The sequence below is a fragment of the Drosophila obscura genome, unplaced genomic scaffold (genome assembly GCF_018151105.1).
Source record: "Drosophila obscura isolate BZ-5 IFL unplaced genomic scaffold, ASM1815110v1 contig_200, whole genome shotgun sequence".
Classification (NCBI taxonomy): domain Eukaryota; kingdom Metazoa; phylum Arthropoda; class Insecta; order Diptera; family Drosophilidae; genus Drosophila; species Drosophila obscura.
Window position 1 is genome coordinate 760342 of NW_024542791.1, and position 18634 is coordinate 778975.

The 18634-nt window shown below is 45.1% G+C and overlaps 1 long non-coding RNA gene across 8 annotated transcripts; it reads right to left on the reverse strand.

Annotated features, from left to right (window-relative positions):
- Window positions 1-14410: 14410 nt before the first annotated feature.
- On the reverse strand, window positions 14411-17015 carry LOC111073056. 8 transcript variants are annotated; one of them, XR_005967975.1, is made up of 4 exons: window positions 16779-17015; window positions 15029-15142; window positions 14773-14927; window positions 14411-14724 (listed from the first exon to the last, which is right to left on the reverse strand). It is a non-coding gene; the product is annotated as an uncharacterized LOC111073056 (long non-coding RNA). The 8 variants fall into 8 exon arrangements; XR_005967972.1 differs by having other exon boundaries at window positions 15029-15165; XR_005967974.1 differs by having other exon boundaries at window positions 16775-17015.
- Window positions 17016-18634: the final 1619 nt, after the last annotated feature.

Sequence of the window (18634 nt, forward strand, 5' to 3'; positions counted from 1 at the left end):
TTTACCACCCGAAGCATCAAGCCTCAGCTGGAATCAACCCTTGTGGGACTTTGTGGGGTTAAATAATTATTGTTTCTTGCCAAGAATTACAGACTGTGTGTTTCAGCAGTTTTTAGGCAGGGGAGCTAAAAATTCAAGAACTTGCAAACTATGGAATTCGATTTACTAGCTGGTATATTTTTCAAAACTATTCTTTTAATTGTACGAGCTATCCAATAATATGTACTCGTTAAGTTTGATATTTCCCACCGCAGTAAGTGGGATTTCCCAATTGAACTTTATGCTTTACCAACGGCTCTCATTTGCCTATCTTCTTGGGCCCGAGTTCCATAGCCAAATCGCAACGAATTTTGCATATAATTTTCCACTCACCACGCACTTGGAGTGGAGTTTGATATGCGCGGGTGGGTATATTATTCATGTGCATAATAAATGTATCTACATATTTGCCGCAAATAGCAAAAGCCTTTGGCCAGGTCTCACCTTGCCGTGGAGGGGATCGCGGTCTTATCGCGGTTCAAGTGCTTTCGGGGGCTCGAGGTTGAGTGTGTTTTTGTCCAGAGGGGAGTGAGACAATTTATGCATTCAAGTCATAAACAGCGAATCCAGCGTGTGGATAAGGGCAAAGGTTTTATTGTTATTTCTCATAATCAAGTGGCGCAGAGACGTGGGCCCCGCCGGGGAAATGTGTGTGACATTTACAAGAAAAACGATAAAATTATGAAAATTTTTACGTTCTGCCGCTGTGGACTCGAATGCGTGCAGAGAGTGGGCCCGGGCCCAATATGGAGCGGACTCAATGAACATGTCATAAGTGGAACCGAACACGTCCAGCGACAGTTGGACTTGTTGTTCCAGGAATCACAGCGCAGCACGCGCGTGCCACCAACTGCCTTCGAGCTGGGGCAACCAACAACAACTACAACTACAACTAGGGACAGGCACTTGGACTGGGACTGGGACTGGGGCTGGGGTTGGGGTTGGCTTGGGTTTTGTCAGATGTCAGGGAATATGACGGCGGGTATCGCGACCCGTTAATCACACGTAGGTGAACGGGGGCAGCATTAAAATGTCGTTGACGTACCAAAACACACAAAATTAAAATGAAATTACATAAAGCAAGAAATGTCGCTCACAAAGAAATTAAAAATACTGCGGCCCCCGCAACGCTGCTTGGAATCCCTAAACGGAATGGCTGGGCCGGGGGGTTACCGCTAACACCTCTCCGGGATCCCTTAATCGAATTTGCATTAAGCGATGAGCAGCTAATAATCTGTAAACCGAATTAAAAACAGCTCCCGGGGGCGTCCAAGGGGAAACAGCAAAGCAGAACCGCCGACCCCAAGGGTCGAGCCAACAAAAAGAAATGCCCAGAGATTAGCTAACAGAAAAAAAAAAAAAAAAAATATTCCAAAAGGACGAGACGTTGTCAGAGCCCCGAGCCGCACTCCGGAGTCTGCTGAAAAATATTTCCAGCAAATTAAAGCTAATGAAAGTGCCTCCCCCTCCACCGCCGACATGTTCGGCAAGTTCCAGGACTTGGCTGCCACCTTAAGAAAAACTGACAGCCATAATTCATGACCGTCTGCGATGGGGCGGGCAACGCCTCCTCTTGTGGCCCGGTCTCCGCCCACGGAGTGGAGTACGCTGAAAAATGCCCGGCCCCCCCCCAATGCCGGGGCTAATGATAATGATAACAAACATGCCTCAAGTCCTCAAGTCACAAAACTTTTTGACATGCCGCGCTTCGTTTCCATCCCCCAACCCACGGATGGGGGCATAGCCACTCCACTTCCGTCCAGGGATGTATATCCATATAATTCATTCCCTTTGCCGGGCTGGGCCAGGCCCATCCATCCATTTTGAAAATGTGAATTCTTGCGCATCATCATTGTTTGATTGCTCGTGCTGTATATATTCAGCGAAACTTTATTTTTCATTCTGTTTTGCATGTCGGGGGGTTGCCGATGCCGATGCCAATGCCGATGTCGGATGGCCCGGCGACTTTTCACTTTCTCGCTGGGAAAATCGCTTGATAAATTGGGGTCGAAATCATTATAAGCTTCCATCGTTGTGCTCCATCGCAGGGCCATTAATTTTTTCGAGCCGCCCTCCCTTTCCAGGGTACGGTACAGCAAGGTACAAGTACAATGCAATAATATCAGAGTGTTTGTGCAGCTCAAGTTTCGACTTAATAAATCTAACCAGTGAAAGATGAAACAAAATTGATGATCCACTCCCCCAAGTTGTACGAGTATTTCGTGTTATTTGGAATGAGTTTTGTTTTATGTTAAATATATCTCAAAGAGCGGTCAGCATTGTTCTATCCTTATTGTATTCCATGAATTAAATTTACTACATACAAATAATATTTATTCCATCAAGGATGAGCCATAAATGTCTACGATTTTGGGGCTGGTCTATGGTAATGTTTATTGTGGCTATAATTAATATTAATTATACTTTCCGGATATGTTCAACTGTTATAATTTACCCAACTAACAACAGGAAATGTACAAATATTTAACGCCATCATTTAATGTCTCATTCCGCTGCTGTTGAATCATCCTAAACGGACGCAAAATCGTATCGCTTTTCAATTGATATTTTCCATTTGGAATTCATCGCGCAATCGAATGCGAATTACATAAATCGAGTGGCAATCAAGCCAAAATAAATTATTAATTAATAAGTGAGCGTACAAATCGAGCGGGACGGCACAAAGCACAAAGCCCAGTCCAGTCCAGTCCAGCCCAGAGATACAGCAGCTCGATGCGGCATGTCCAAACGAATTTGTGGTGCAGTGCATCGAATATGGACTCAGAAAAGCCTAATTAAAAATTAGTGCAGTTTTTAATTAAGAGAAATACGAAAATGAGACTTCATAACCAGTTGCCAAATGCGGTGCAATAAAACAAAAACAGAGATTAAATAAATAAGCAGCAAGACAAACGCAAAAACACAAAACGAAATTGAGCAAAAAAAAAATTGAACTGAATACCGAGGCGACACATAAAGGCAAAAGCGACATAAGCAACATCAGAAGCATAAGCTTAAAAAATCAAGTGGTTTGATATACGCTTGGGGGATATCCTCTAAAGAAACTGAAGTTTCTCAATTAGATGCAATTTTAATGGGAAGTTTTCACTCACTAGAAATATTCTCTCTGTATCTGTAGGCTATTCCCCTGCCGAATATTGCGTTGAATGCCCTTTTGTCTCTCTCTTTAGTCAGAGATATTCATCTTTTCGATACTCCTACATTTTCGCGCAACATCATACCTTCTTCGTTGTCTACATGTACAGGGTACACAAAAAAAAAAGCAAGCAGCAACCAGCACAAGAAAGAACATAACGCGTTGACAAAACGCTGTCCGCTGCCATTTATGAAACCCATGTTGACATGCGCCGGGCACAGGCTGCTGCGCCTGCTGCTGCTGCTGCTGATGCTTGCAACTTCCACTGCAACTGCAACGGGGCAACAATGATTGCAATAATTTCTGCCGCAGTCGCTGCCACAGCAGCAGCCGCAGCTGCCGTTTTGGCCAGCAGCGACATTCTTGCCACAGGCCGCCGCCACTTTATGGTCATGCGCTGCGCCAACCCGCTCCAAATTCTTGCCGGCGGTGGGCAGCAGCGGCTGTGGCAGCGGAGCGTGCCATAAATTGAGCAAATCAAATGCCAGCTCAGACTCCGATTCGGATCCGAGCGGACGGATTGCCGCTCGGTGGGATGTGATTTGGGTATCGCAACCGAGTGCCCCCCCTCACCAACAATCCCCATCCCTGGGGAAGGCAAATGATTATTACAAAAGGCAACGCTCGCCAGTCGCCAGTCGCCAGTACCCAGTCCCCAGTCCCCAGTCAGAGTGGGTATACTCCGAGTACGAGTACAAGTACGAGTATGAGTATGAATACCCATATGGCGACTGTCACTTTTACAGCTGCCTGTTCGCATCGAGTTGAGTGTCCGAGGCTGCTGTGTGGTCGGCAACATCAAATCGCGATGCAATCGACTGATTGGGGCGCCCCCCCACTACCCACTACCCACCCCTACATGCGAGTAACCCTCTGAAGACTTGCCCAGGAGCCTAAGTGATGTGCACTCAAAGAAAAGCTTGCGATGATTGTCAAGTGGGGATGATACTGTAGAAAGATCTCTATGAGGTCTCTCTATTCGATGTGAAAATGTCACTAAAAAAAGAAATTGTAGGTATCTTAGACAACTGTACTTATAGATGCAATATGGATAGCTATTTCTGTCATGCCTAGTTCAATGCAGACAACTTCTGTAGTTCTGTAGTTTTGTGTAGTGTAACGAGACCTTTGCATCATCAGGTGATGGGATGTGCATACAGTGTCAGTGCTGTTGCTCTCTTCCGACACAACCACAAAATAAACCCAACGGAAAGGCACCTAAGCCTAAGCCTCCCCTCACGCCTGACGAGGCCTTTGGCAATTTACTTTGCACTCCCAGCCGATGCGAGAGAGAAAGGACTTGCTGGCATTCCCTTTAGGCTCACGTTGGCTTTTCTGACTGGCCCCCCCAAACTTTGATTTGGAAAAAAAAACTTGGAAAAGAAGGAGGCTGGAATAGATTCATTGCAAAAACAGTTGAGGTGTCTGTCAGTGCAGTTTCTGTACGCAATATGATTAAGGCCGTAATCCTTCCATTGATAGTTGGATTGAGAGCAACAGAGGAATCCTCTTAGCTGGGAAACTTCAGCTAAAACTCAATCGAATTATGGAATTTTTCTGAAGGAAGATCGATAACTACTTAAGTAGAATTTCCCCAAAACTCAGAACACAAACTCAAAGATGGAGCTGCTCTTTTGGGCATCCAAATCAAGCCATCTGCTCGGCGATTATCTCTGCTCAGTGATCACTTTGGCTAAATGCTTGCTTGTAGAGATGATCAATAAATAGACAAACAATTTAGCCGAACAAATGTTCGAACAATGTGCTGCATACCCCGTTTGGGGTTGCCTCGCCTCAGATCGCACATTTAAAATAGCGAAAACACAGCAAATATTACAAATTAAGCAAAATTACTCGGAACAAATTTGGAAATGAGCCGTCATTTGTTTAATGACAGGTCACAGCGCTGGCCGGGCCAGTGCATCGTGGCAGAGCCAACAAATTGATTGACGGCTGTCGGTCAGAAATGGAAATGCCACGGCAACTGCTGGCTGCTGCCTGCCGGCTCCAACTCTCGACTCGACTCCAAATCGGAGCCGACTCGGGTGCGGACGGCGTGACAATATTGACATAGTTGCGATCACAGTGGCATCTTGTGATATGTCCACTGGGATATGAGTGTTCCCCGTTGAGCCGGGGGGCTAACTGATGTTGGACTGATGCAAAGTTTGCCTGCATGTATTTTTTGTTCGCACTGATTTGACTCTATTGAATTAGGCAACGGCGATCGGTCGATCGGTGAGCGGAGATTGGCAATAAATCAAAAACAAGTTCAAAATTTGTGTCACCTCAGCAGCCAAAACGGTCACCCCAATTGGTGACGGCAACAGCAACGGCAACGGCAACGGCAGCATCGATCGCCTCGTACGTGATCATTTTATTGAGCACATTTGACTATTATTAGGGAAATTTAACACACATGACGCACTAAATACAGATTCGCCGAGACATGGACATGTGTTCCATGCAGTTTCTGTACTCGAACTCCAATTCGAACTCGTCTACGTATTTATGGCAACATGATTTATATCGCGCGCAATCCAAACTGGCCGATCGAACTGCGGCACTCAGGCAGCTTCACATTGCGCATACGCAGCGTTGCCGCAATGTGACAAATTTGGTTAAATTACGCGCTTGCATGAAGAACGTGCCGCACGTTGTTGCATGCCCCCATGCGCCCACTGCCAGCAAACAATGAGCAGAGGATCCAGAGCCAGAGTCGTGATCGTGTGTCGATCGCGGAGGCTAGAGCTGTTCCGGAAATCACTTTCATTGCCCAATTCAACCCCGAAGCAATTGCTGGGCTGCCCAAAATATCTTTAGGGGATTTAAAATTTTCTTGAAATGTTTTTTGTAGCTGTAGATATTTGAACTATTTAAATATAATATATAATGAGAGATAGCTAACCCAAAAACCCGTTTTTAATGGAACATAAATCGAACAAAGATTAATTTTGATTTGTTTGCAGCAAAAAAATCTCCAGAAAATTGCTGGAATACATCGCGGTGTACGGTGTACGGTGTACCCATAGATGTGACTCTGTGACACCCACACCTGGCGATGTGAATGCGGCCAACGGAAGTTGAATTCTTTATGGCTTAATGCTCGTTTAGACAACATTTTGGCAGCGACTAATCGAGCAAATAAAACAAGCCATATCTCTCTCAGTTTGCATAATATTAATACTCGCACCAGACAGGTCTGACTCTGCCTCTGCCTCTGCCTCTGACTCTGCCTCTGCCTCGGGGAATGAGAGACACAGACACGGAGCCAGAGCCAGCGACAGAGTCGAGTTTTGTTGATTTGAGTTACGCCGTCGATTGGTGTTTGTTTTGTCATTCAAATCGCCTTCTATGGGCCATTTGCATTCGGTCGTTCCTTGGCGTCTTTGCGCCTTTTGTTTTTTCGATTTTATGAGCGTTATAAAAATTTGCGTGATGGATACACAAAAGCGATTAGGTTTTATTTTTAATGTTTCAATTTTTTCGATTTGCCTTTTGGAATTTATTTGATTATTCTCGCATTTGATGTATGCCATTTCGGGTCACAATAATTCGTATTTTTTGTTTCTTTTTCCTGAATACAAAACAAATTAAACATCTGCATTAAAAAAGCGGTTGTCGGTCTCCATAGTTAAGTTGGATTGAAGAGTGATCCGTGATTCTCCTGTTGATTGACTTTCTGATGGAATTGCCATGATTAATTGTTAGCTGGGGTTTATGGGTCTACTCTCGTTATGGCATCTGGCATTCCTGGTGCTAGACAACGCGTTGGAAGATACATAAACTTGGATTTGGAATTATTAGAAAGGGTTCATTCACTGGAAACATGATCAAAGAATCAGTTGTACTGAAAGCAGTCTAGAATTGATTTTAAGCGCACTTTAAATCTGCGACAAATTTAAAGAAAAATACCTACAGGCGATCGCTGGAGCGTGTCCCACCCACCTGGACACGAAGGATTGGATAAAGGGCGCCCCCCGGAATCAAGATAAATCAGTCAAGCGGGAAACAATGTTTCGTCCCTGGGCTATCCGCTCCTCACTGCTTCTCTGAGTCTGGGTCTGGGTCTGGCCAGACAATGGCGTCTGCGAGGGAAATTAATTTTAATTGCCGGAGGTGCGTGCGCACTACAATAATTGGCAGAGGCCAAGTCCCTTCGCAGGACTGGCAGCACTTGCCCTCCCCCCCTGGGTGCAGACAAAGAAAGATGACACTTGAGACGGCGGAATCGGACAAAGAATGGCCCACGGACGGAGCGACATAATTCACAAGTGCAGGGGCAAAGGCAGAGGCAGAGGCGGAAAAACTTGCTAAATAATTTAAAAACTTTTCTGCACTCGCTGCATAATTGAATTAGATTAGTGGCAGAAAGGCTGGACGGAGATAAAGAGAGGGAGAGCAGAGCCGTTGCCAGCATCAAAACAAGTGTCAAAGCGGAAACGGGAAGCGGCGTCGAGGGAGGGAGAGAGAGAGAGAGAGAGAGAGAGACAGAGAGCTGACGGGTGAAAAGATTTCTATAAGAATTTGATTTAGCAAAGCTCAGCCGCAGCACTAAAGGAGCGCGTTGTGGTGGCAGCAGCTCCTCCGTTGCGGGGGCGGGGGCGGGGAGTGGCTGCTGGGTGAAATCGAGGCAGGCCACAAGGTTTTTCAAACTTTACTCATTTTCAAAATTACAATGTTGCCACAAGCGTGGCGCTCACCGCAGCAGCAGCAGCAGCAGCAGCGGAGGCAGCTAGAAAAATCTAAACGTAAGCAAAGTCAATGGGAAAACTTGGCTGTTGGCTGAAACGAAGCTAAGGCTACTGGGGGTAGCAAGCTGAGGTTGGGGGCCAGCTTCTTTGATGATGACAAAGAGGCAGGAGATAACAGACCAGGATAGCAAAGGACGCCGCATCCACATCTACCCATTCTTTCCACCCCCCACAACACACCACACCACACCTACGCCCATCAGTAGGAAGTTCCTGCAGCGTCTTGGCAGACATTTTTCTGCTGGCAAAAGTTTTGTTGGCTCAACCACTTGACGCTCGGTTACCTCAGCTTCCTTCCCCTTGCCTTCGGTGGAGCGGAGCACTGCCTTTGAATGGAAAAATATTGCACGCATTTTCCCGGAAAGCAGCGGGCAGGGGGAACGGAACAGTAGGAGGCAACAGAGGCAGCAAAAGCAAAAGCAGAAGGCTTCCTTCCTTCTTGGTGCTGCGGATGCTGCGGTAAATCAATTTCTGCAAATGAGATTTTTCAATTATAAATCAATTTTCGATTAAAATTACTTTTACGCATCTTCCTTTTAAGTTTCTCCTTTCCGCCAGTTCCTTCAGCCTCAGCCTCAGCCTTTTGTGTGCCTGTTTCTGTGTGTGGTGAAAACTTCCTGCCACGAAAGGGGGATCATCACTGCCAGAGACTGAGAAACATATAGGAATTATAGCTCGCAATAGGAATGGGAGCAGACTACGAGATTTCCAGAAGACTTTTTTCATTCAATCAAAACAACTAATAGAACATTTCAATATTTACTTTATATATTTATAGATTTTAATGCATTTAAATTATTCATGAACTCTGAGATTTACTTATGGGATTCATTATTTATGTCCAGGTTCAGAGTGCCTCTGATGCCATTCACACCTCTTTCCACGACACTTTTAAATATAAATAAGTACACTCAAGCTAGAGAATATTGACCAAGACTATGAGCAGCTTGGGTTCAACTGAGAAAAAAAGGAAAGACAAGGAAAGACCCCGTGGCATTCGCATCTGTGACTGAAACTGAAACTGAGCGACATTTGATCCGTGCTGGGGCTTTGATGGTTGACTCTGCAGAGCCAGAGACAGAGCGATAAACTGAGCCAAGAATGCAGTTCGCTTTATTTGCGGCTCTTAATTAAATTGTGAATTATGGCCTTCGATTTGCCAAACGCCATAAAGGCCACAAAAATATGAGTCGAGTCGCAGTCGCTGGCGCTGGCACTGGAATTGCCTCTCGATGTCGATGTTGATGAGGAAAAGCCAGCAAAGTTTCTGCTGACCATAAACGTGGCAATGAGGCTGGCATAAAATTTTACGATGGCCAGTGCAGAAAAGCAAAGCAAAACCAAACCAAACCAAAGCATCCATCAGAGCCGAGCATCGGCAGCGACCGTTGAGAGTATGGGGAGGGGGGGGTATGAGTCGACATCGATCGATATTAAATTATAAATGAATGAATGAAGTTTTATGACAATGCACAGTTGGAGCCGAGCTTGGGCACTGCACTTGGAGTTGGACTTGGACGTGGACTGGACTTGTCGCCAAGGTTACACGGCTGTGGGCAGCGCCCCTCCGCATAACCGTAGCCGTACCCGTGTGACGACTCTGCAGGTAGACACCATTTGATGGATCTGTGGGATCTCAGTGTGTCTGCCGCTTCCGCTGAGTTATGAGCATTGGTCGAAAGATAATGATGCCGTTCGATTTTCATTTTGATTGCAACTGCAGCAGAGACACAGAGACACGAACACGAGCCGAACAAGCAGCAACCGAGGCAACCGAGGCAACCATAAATCGCAGCATGTGGCACAGGCACAGGCACAGGCACGGGCACAACTCGGACGCAGTCGCAGTCGCAGATGCAGTCTAACTTCGATTCCGCAACATCGTTTGGCAGGTCGCCTCATGTCCAACATTCGTCATAAAGTTACCCTGTGGCCCGTGGTGGGTGGTGGGGGGGGGGCCTGTATTTATGGTCCTTTGCAATTAATAAATTTGTGGATAGTCGTGAATAAATCGGCAACTCGGCCGCATGTTTATTACAGTGATAAACTCTGGACATACTCTGGACAGGCAGAGGCCTGGCAAACACTTTTTATGGCAACTGGAATTTTCACTTATGACTGCGGCGCACCGATAATGATTGATTTGGGCCAATAAAAAGTGGCTGGGAGTGGAACACACATTCCCAAAGGGTTATTCATGTGCCACACGTGCCAAAGGTCAATGCTAATGGCATCCCCACCTCACCCCACCGCCCTGCAGCATATTTGAGTCCCATTTCCATCTCAATCCACGGGGAGGGTAAACACTTGCCCGCCGATCAATCACAATTCCTGTCTCCATCTCCGTCTCCGTTTCGGTTTCTTTTTTTCCAAAGTCTCGTTTTTTTTTCTTCTTTCTTTTCTTTTTTTTTTTTTTTTTTTTTTTGATAAATGTCACACGCCGCGTGTCTGCATCCCCCCCTATCCGAAGGAAGGGAAAACTGTAGCATTTTCTTGGAATTCTGTGGCGCTGCAACATTCTCCCAAGGATATGCCGTTACGGGAGCGTGGAGAGAGTGTCCTGGCAGCCGCTTTTGGGGCCTGTCATTGTCCCAGAGCGATTTTTTGTTGCCTGCCAGCCAGCACGTGATTCGGTGGGGGGAATGGCGATTGGAGTGGCGAGGGGAATCATTCGAGCCGGTGCAGATTTTATTTGACTTTTTCTGTTGTGTTGTTGTTGTTGTTGTCGAGCCAAGCCTTTAATTTATGCAGCCCTGGGGAGGTTTTGATTTTCATACGATTCGTGGATGGAATGGAATGGAGCAGCGCGCCCGACAATTGCCTCTAATTATGGTGTGGGGTCTGGACTGGCGGAGAATGTTTCCCATTCTGTAATCGAGCTCACTGAGAGTCCCATAAAGGGCTGCCGGTCGTCTCATTAAAATACTATCAATAGAAGCGATTAGAAGATATTAAATTCTAACTTAAACAAAGCTCCAACTGCAACAAGTAAGGGAAACCAAGACCGTTTTGACTTTTTAATGGAATTTCCAGCCCTGTAACCAGTCACCAGAACAGTCTCCAGGCTACCACCTACATCAGCCACACACGCAAGGACACAGGGACACAGGGAGACAGGGAGACACACACACACACAGGGACACATATCGCCGTCTGTCACATTAGCACATCATTCATAAGGACATGTGCCAATGGTTTTCAAATATGTTTTCCAGCCGAGACAGGGGAAATAAAAAACAGCCACGATGATGACGACGAGCCGCTGCAGACCTCCCTGGCGGATACGCAGGGCAAAACGGCGAGAGATTCGCTCACGGATTTGCGTTTTTCGTTTGCCAAAATGTCAATAAACACCCGACAAACGGACGGACAAACGGACAAACGGACGGGCGAACGCAGGAGCACACAGATATTGACATTTATTTTTATATATTTTATTTCTCGCTCCCCCAGTTCCTCAGTGCCGCTCTTACGCCGTGTCGTGTCCCTGTGATGTGATGGCTCGGGGAAAACTTTCTTATTTGGTTTCATTTCACATGTCACATGGACGCTGCTGACAAAATTTTATGCGAATTGGTTTCACATTTTGAAATAGTTTCATAAAAAGCAAATGCCATGGGCGCCCCTCCCCAATCAAACCCCCAACCAATTCCATTTCGATTCGATGCTCTGCGGGCGCTGTGCTGCCCTGCCAATGCGAGTGATTTCCATTTGACATTGATGATGTTTATTTATTTCGGTGAAAATGGAAAATATACAAAACATATATGTACATACGTACATATGTACATACGTCAACTTATGGATGTGTTTGTAAGTGAGTTTTTTGGTACTTGGTGTACCTGGCATTTGGCAAGAGAGAAAATTGGTATATTGGTTACATTAAAATGCATGCAAAATCTTTGTAGAGTTCCTACATTTATTGCTGATTTAACCAGAAGTCATTTGGATCTATCTGTGTTTATATCTGAATATAATAAACCGTGAGAGTAATCCTCTTACGATTTCAATGACCTTTTATGCCGCCTTTTATGCAATTCTGTTTGATTCCGAAGGATCCTTCTAAACATAATTGCACTCGGAATTATTCCGTACATATACGCGGCACAAGGGGTATTCCATTGTCTATACAGACCCGACTCTACATTGTATCGAGTCTACATTGCCTACTTGTATAATTTTACTTTTCCGTGCTCGATTTCTGCCCATTGTTGTTGCTCTTGTTGATTATGTTTCTACTTTTTGTTGTTGTTGTTTTTTTTTTTTGCTGTTTGTCGAGAGTCTATTTTGAAGTCGGTAGACAGTGATGGCTCTGTGACGGTGCTGCCAATGCCAATGCGAATGCGAATCTGTGTGTGGTGTGCGGTGACTCCCCCATCCTGATGGTTTGGATTTCATTTTTTGCGCTCTGGGCGCACGACAAGTTTGACTTTTATATGAAAACGAAATGCCTGAGATTGATTACCCATAGAACTTGGCCAAATTTAACGGAATTGTGAGTGGTTTTGCATGTTTGGATACCAGAAACTTTTTTTTTTATCTAGGATACGAGCGGGAGTGAGGAAAAAAAACAACAATTTTTTCTGTGTTCCTCCGAATGGAGCCGGATCGGCGCCCTTTGTGGGCTTGTGAAAATATTTAAATACGAAATTGCAACCAATCAAACAATTTTCCAATCAAAAGCTTCTGTTTTGGCAATTTTGAGACGGACTTGTGCCAAATTTTAAGTTGCATAATTCAACAAAGGGCGCTTTTGGCATCTGGCCATCACACCACCCACCCGAGCACCCCCCAACCGCCCATATGGCAGCCAACGACCGACCACCGACAACCGACTCTCTTTTACCTGTGCACACAAAGCAGATAGGCATCGCCAGGGAGATGGACCTGGACAGACCTTTGGCAGCGGCATCATCGAGCAACCGGCTACGCAATTACCATGAACAACAACGAACGGCTGCCGGGGGGGCGATGGTGGTGGGGGGATTTGGATTGGGATTGGGTGAGCCTGCTGCTCGTTCTGGCCATAGGGTCTATGGGTCTATGGCCAGCAAAGTCGTAAATATTCCAAATGTCATTTTGAAATCCTAATTTACGCTTCGTCGATCTAAAATGCACATTTGCACCCAGGCTCTGGCAACGCACCAAAGTCCCGGGTCCCGGGTCCCGGGTCCACAGCCACACTCCGCCGGATCCAACGCACAACGGACGCACTGCAATTTGGTACCCAAAAACGAACCCCACCCCACCCCTCCCACCACTCATGCACAAACCACTGGGCAATCCTTACCAGAGAGAGAGAGGGAGTGAGAGAGCGGTAGCGAGCGCTGCCCATCCTCGTCAGGATTGGCATGCCTCATCATCAGTTCGAGTTCGTTTTTGCAGCGCCATTTTGTATCGAAACATGCAATCAAAATTTTCAAATTTTCTCTCTCTGTCTGTGTGTGTGTGTGTGTGGGCGGGGAGGGGGGGAGGCTCACAGAGAGGAGCTGAATGTGTACACTGGCCAAACACACAGAGCACACACACACACACACACACACACACACACACATGGAATGAATTACAATCAGCACACAATTCAACGAAAAATGCCGTCCAATTTCTAAAATGTGCGCCAGCCGCTGCAGCAAATGGCTCAGACCAACTGCACCACCCAACCACCCACCCACACCCCCTCCATTACACCCTAGTGCAGTGCAGTGCACATCGGTTGGGGTATACCCCATGGGGCGCGTTAGGAAAATTAGTGCATTTTGGGGCTGGAAACCGATGGGATCGGTGGGAGGGCAGGCGGACAGGCGGACGGGACGGACCAAAAACAATATGTTTTCCAAACGGCATTTCCATTTATGTTGCATGTTGTGCACACATTTCCGCAAATGCATTGCCCCCTCCCTGCGGCACCAGCCCCTCTACCTTTGCAGTCACCTACCTACCCCACCATATCCACATATTTGCGCTCCTTTTGGGACTGTAACAGAGTTGGGGTTTTGGGGTTTTTGTTTCGAATTTTTTTCTGGGACACAGGCCCTGGACTGACAGGGGGACAGGGGGCTGAGTGCATTGTCTATTCCCTTTTTGTGGGGCCCAGATTGGAACGTTTTCGGTATCCTGATGGCAGGGCGCACACGAAACCAAAACAGAAGGCCCGTGTAACGCCAGGCTATCGGGTTCTCCAATTGATGCGAACAATCGAATGGTTAATCGGAAGTTGTTTGCCATTTGGGCACATTTACAATCCAAGTGAGTCCCCCGATCGGAGCTCGGCTCGGCTCGGCTCCAATTTGAAAATGGATGAAACACGTGATACAACAGATTGAGCGGTGGAAATTTTATCTTTAAGAATAATTTAGAACAAAATTATATTTGTAAGTTATTCTTACTTTACAGCGCGACTTTATTTATCATATAAATTTAATATAAATTAAATCGAATATAACAAGTGTAATTGTACCTATTTTATTTTTTTGGTTAGTTCTATATTTTCAAAATATGTTGGGCATATTTTAGCATTTGTTTAGCTTAGACTGGTGGCAGAACGGCAATTTTGCAAAGATGCATCTCTTTTCAGTGAGGTGGGGGATGTGGAAATTCTTTATCCAAGTGACAATTCAGCGAATCTTCTCGATGACGGCCACCATTAAGGCAAAAAGTATGAGCTATGACACACCAAGAACTATTTGATCACCTTCCCGATCTCCTTTGACGGGGTCCTTGAGGTCAATCGACTCCCAACCAACTGTGAATGCAGCTCCGAAAATTTGTTGCTTGCTTTGAACATCTCAAATATTTATGAACAAAATGTTTTATTCCACTCACTTTTATGCATTTCCAGGGTTTTCCAGTTCCAGGCCTTATGCAGGACAGCCCCCAGCCGTGTGTAAAGCGATCCGTTTTCACAAACTTCGCGGTGAGCCTCCAGACCGCTCTGAACATATGCTGCCGAAGGTCCAACAATCTCTGAAATTAAAGAGCTAAGCACATTAAATCGAATTAATTAAACAACAAATTTCCCCGGCGAGTCGATGAACTCCTACGAAAGTTCTTCGCAGTCCATAAAATGGGAAAAGCTTACGAGGTGTTTGCCATGTGTCATATTCCAATGGTGCGCCCAACACCCGGGCAACAGGGTCCAACAGTATCAAGAACGGGGCGATCTATTCCATTTGGGTGATGGATTTTAATGGTGCTGAACCAATAAAGATGGAATTCCTTTTCATCAGATCGGTCAGTAATAATCAACAGCAGTAAAATTAAAAATACATTTAACAAATATTGAATTTCAATGTAAATAAATTAAATTTAACACAAAAACACTCACGAAATCAGGGAAAAAAGAAACACACTAAGGAATGAGGAATCGAAAAAAACACACACACACACACACACATACAAATTTCGCCCGAAATCATAAAAAGCAAACGAATTTTGATGACTGAGAAGATTGAGTGACTGACTGACTGCCTGACTGACGGTTCGTTCCAAGTCCCACTGATGAATTAATTGAGTATTAAATGTTTCTTGCCCAGCCAGAGGTTTGACAGTAAAAACAAATAAAGCCAGACCCCCGAACAGACAATCGGGCAATATCATAAAAATTATACAGTAACCGCTGCCGCGCTCTCACCAGGCCAGGCCAACTCTGATCTCCAGTATCCCAAGTGTATTTGGGAGAAATGTTTTGTTGTTTTCTGCTGGGCAGGGGGGGGGCTGGGGCGGTTTCCTAGAATGGCCATAAGAACTGTTTTATGCTAATGAAGCCGCGGGGTCGGGTCGCCGCACTAAATCATGCTAATGGTGTGGCCCGATCGGACGCGAGGCTGTCTCTGCCCTTCAATCCATTCCTCTTGTCCACTGGTTAAATTGATTAATTTAATGCAGTAGCTGAGAGGACAAAAAACTCATTGGAAGAACATATTTTCGCTTAATTTGATTTCCGCTTTTGCCGGGCCATAACATAATCCTCCCCACGGTCCGGCACTTGTTCGTTCCGCTTGCCCTCGAGTGGCGCAATTTTTTACAGCCCCGAACCCAGAAAGGGTTGCAAAAATTGCCATTGCGCCACTGCCCCCTGCTCCTGCTCCTGGCCTGCCCTGTTCCCTTTTCTTTTTTGCGAATGTCACCAAATTTTCATTCGGGGGTTGACTCGACAGTTAACAGGCCGCCAGTTATTGATCTGAATGAGGCATTGTCAATCTTGTTTGATGCATCACCATGCCAGAGGGGCACAAGATTAATATTACTCCATATTCGTCTCGCGAAAGGGTTTCTCTACTCTTCTGTTCTGTTCTGTTCTGTTCTGCTCTGTTCTGCCCGTCTCATCCCGAGTGGCCGGCAAAAAGCGAATTTCCGTGTCATCTGTCAGAGGATTTGATGCGCCTTCTCAGCGCTTCGGGAGGCTCTCGATTCGTGTCGCCTGTCGCCTGAGGACTGCCACTTATATTTTTTTAAGGTACTTTTGGCATACTTTGGTTCTGCTTTTCCCTCATTTTCGACAGCTGTTTTCGCGTGTGAGTAGCTGGTTGAAGGTGTTATGACAGATACCCAAATAATTCCATTAAATGTGATAGAATTGCAAGAAAAAAATGGGCGAGGGAATTGGCTCTTAAATTACCCCAAACATGGGAAAGAAAAACTTAAATGAATCGGAATATAATCAACAATATAACCAACAATATTCTAGAGTACTGAAAAATAATAAAAATAATAGGGAGCTATTGAAATTTGTGATTGAAACCCATTGAATGTTGTTCCAGAATTATTTATATAGTATATATATATGTAGTATGTTTGTAAAACTTGTAATAAGTTATTCAATTACTTACTCAGAAAAACTGCAGATTATTATCTGCTTGGTTTTGTTGTGGTAAAGATCGGTTCCATATTTTAATTTTCTAATAATTTTCTCATCCTCGACTTATAGCACGAAAGTAACAACAGATTGGCATATATTTGGGTTGATATTAAAATACAGAAAACCTTAAAGTCTGTTAAATGTGTATCCATTTTGTATGCAAAAGGGTTGGCAAATGAAATGAATTTCTTTAAATAAATATTTATGACATTTTGTGACAGGAAAACAAAATATGTTTCATGTTCGATATTACTTTTGTTATTTTACTCGTATTTGTGTTCTCAAGTAATTCAGTTTGCCGTTCAATTGACTGCCTTTTGGGGGACGGAACGGGACTGTTGTTCCCTCGTCTTTCAGTCAAGATGCATAAATTGCTGGGCACCCACTTGAGAGGACTCGGGCTGTGCTCTGTGCCGTTCTGTTCTGTTCTGCCTCGCTCCTCTCTCATTAGTCTCCAGTTGTTTGGACTCAGCACATTTGTAACAATATTTGGGAACTAATTTTAGACGCAGCGACACAGGCGAATTGACAGCCCGAATATTTTAGGACAGATTTTTGACGTGCGCCCGTGATTTGTCATTGACATCATTATGTTACGGACTGCGCGGATCTCCCTCGCCGAAGCGCTGCAGACAAACGGGCTGCAACACTTCAGAGGAGGAGTCGCAACGGATCGGAGTCGGGTACTTCATCTGTGCCGCTTGGATAAACAAAAAGATGGAACGATAGAGGGTGGAACAGCTTGGGGTGCGGTGCCCGGAGAGAATTGGATCGTGATGGGGCATGAGCCGGTGGCAGTGGCAGCGGCAGTGGCAGTTGGTTCGTCATGCGCCATGCGTCGCCACATTTTCTAATTGATTTTAAAATGTTTCAGTTTGTATAAATAATTGCGTTTTTGACATTCCCTCAGTCCCCTCCATCTATTCCATATTTCGGGGGGCGCTCATATCGGCGGTGATCGCCAGATTCGGGCGGCCATGGCCCGTCGAGACTTAACTTAATTGCGCATCAGACGCAGTCCCCGATGCATCGAGAAGCTTACCCAGAACTCCATATTACAATAATTTAATTTATGCTTGCTATTTATTATTTTCTAAATTGTTTTGGAACGTGCCGCCGCCACGGGGCTCCATCTGCGCTCTGCTCTCGGCTCCAATAAATTTCGGCAACTAATGATGGATCCTATTTTTGGATGAAGAAGCTTCCGCCACCGCCGCAGTGTGTGATCCACGCTAATGTCCCGCTCTGGTTCCCCAAAATATTACCCGACTAATCCTTTCTCTCTCCATAGGAGCTGATGTTGCGTGCCAGCCCAGGCATCCCTGGGTTAATTTCGGGCATTCTTAATTGCCTTATGATGGGTTATAAATGCTCTAGGATACGAGCATATGGAAATAACTAATTAACTTGCAGACCGCGGATTTACTTTAATGGAAAGTATTTTTTTTTTGTTATTTATAGCCTGCTGCGTAACCCTGAAGCGCATGCGGTTGGAATTTGTACGTAAAATATCATTGGATGAGTTATTTAAATGAAGGAGTCTAATTGCAGATTATAACATATGAATTTGAGCTTTGAGTCCTTCTACATTCGATATGTGTATTGGTTAAGATGATAAAAGTGATGCAGTTATAGTTTTAAGCCAATATTAAAACCAGAAATATAAACAATTTAATCAGTTGTTATATTTCAAGGGAAAAAATAATTTGCCATTGCCATTTTAACATTTTTAAATTAAAATATTTTATTAAATTTTTCAGCTGTTTCGAATGCTAGTTTTCAGCTAATGGTAAGCTATTTATAGGCGAGCACAGTACACTACCCGAA